The sequence below is a fragment of the Egretta garzetta genome, unplaced genomic scaffold, assembly GCF_000687185.1.
Source record: "Egretta garzetta isolate BGI_Z169 unplaced genomic scaffold, ASM68718v1 scaffold437, whole genome shotgun sequence".
NCBI classification, from domain to species: Eukaryota; Metazoa; Chordata; class Aves; order Pelecaniformes; family Ardeidae; genus Egretta; species Egretta garzetta.
Genome location: NW_009260341.1, coordinates 1 through 593, shown reverse-complemented (window position 1 = coordinate 593; position 593 = coordinate 1).

Below are 593 nucleotides of genomic sequence, written 5' to 3'. Positions count from 1 at the left end.
CCCCTCGCCTCCCCACCCTTTGGGCCCTGGGCCCGTGGGTCATGCGTGGCTGAGTCAGGGCCCCGTGCTCGGGGCCATGAGTCCGTGGCGGCCCCAGCTTGACTCAGCAGCCCGGGAGGGTGGGCTCGGGCGGGGGGTGCATGTCCCCCCCCTTCCACGGGGACCCCTGTGCTGGTGGGGTGACATGGGTGTAGCTGGGAGGTGGCTGCAGCCTCCCTCACTGCTGCTCCCGTGTCCCCCCCGGCCCCTCCCTCCTCTTACCCACAGCTGGGGGGGGGTGGTGGTGATGATGATGATGATGACGGTGTCCCCAGCGCGGCTGGGACAGGGGACTAATGCCACCGGGTCACAGCGGGGACCTTCCCAGCAGTGAACAAGGTTTTCTGACCGGTCCTGGCGGGAGCCGCGTGACGAGGCACCGGTCACCCTGAAAGCACCGGTGGGCCCCCCCTGCCCCAGGGTGCTGCTGCCTGGGCTCGGGGATGAGCCTGGCCCCCCCAGACTCTACCTGTGCCCCCCACATTGGGCACAGTGGGGGGCACAGTCCCCCCTTGGGCACATCGGGGATGTTGAGGATGGAGATGCTCCCCATG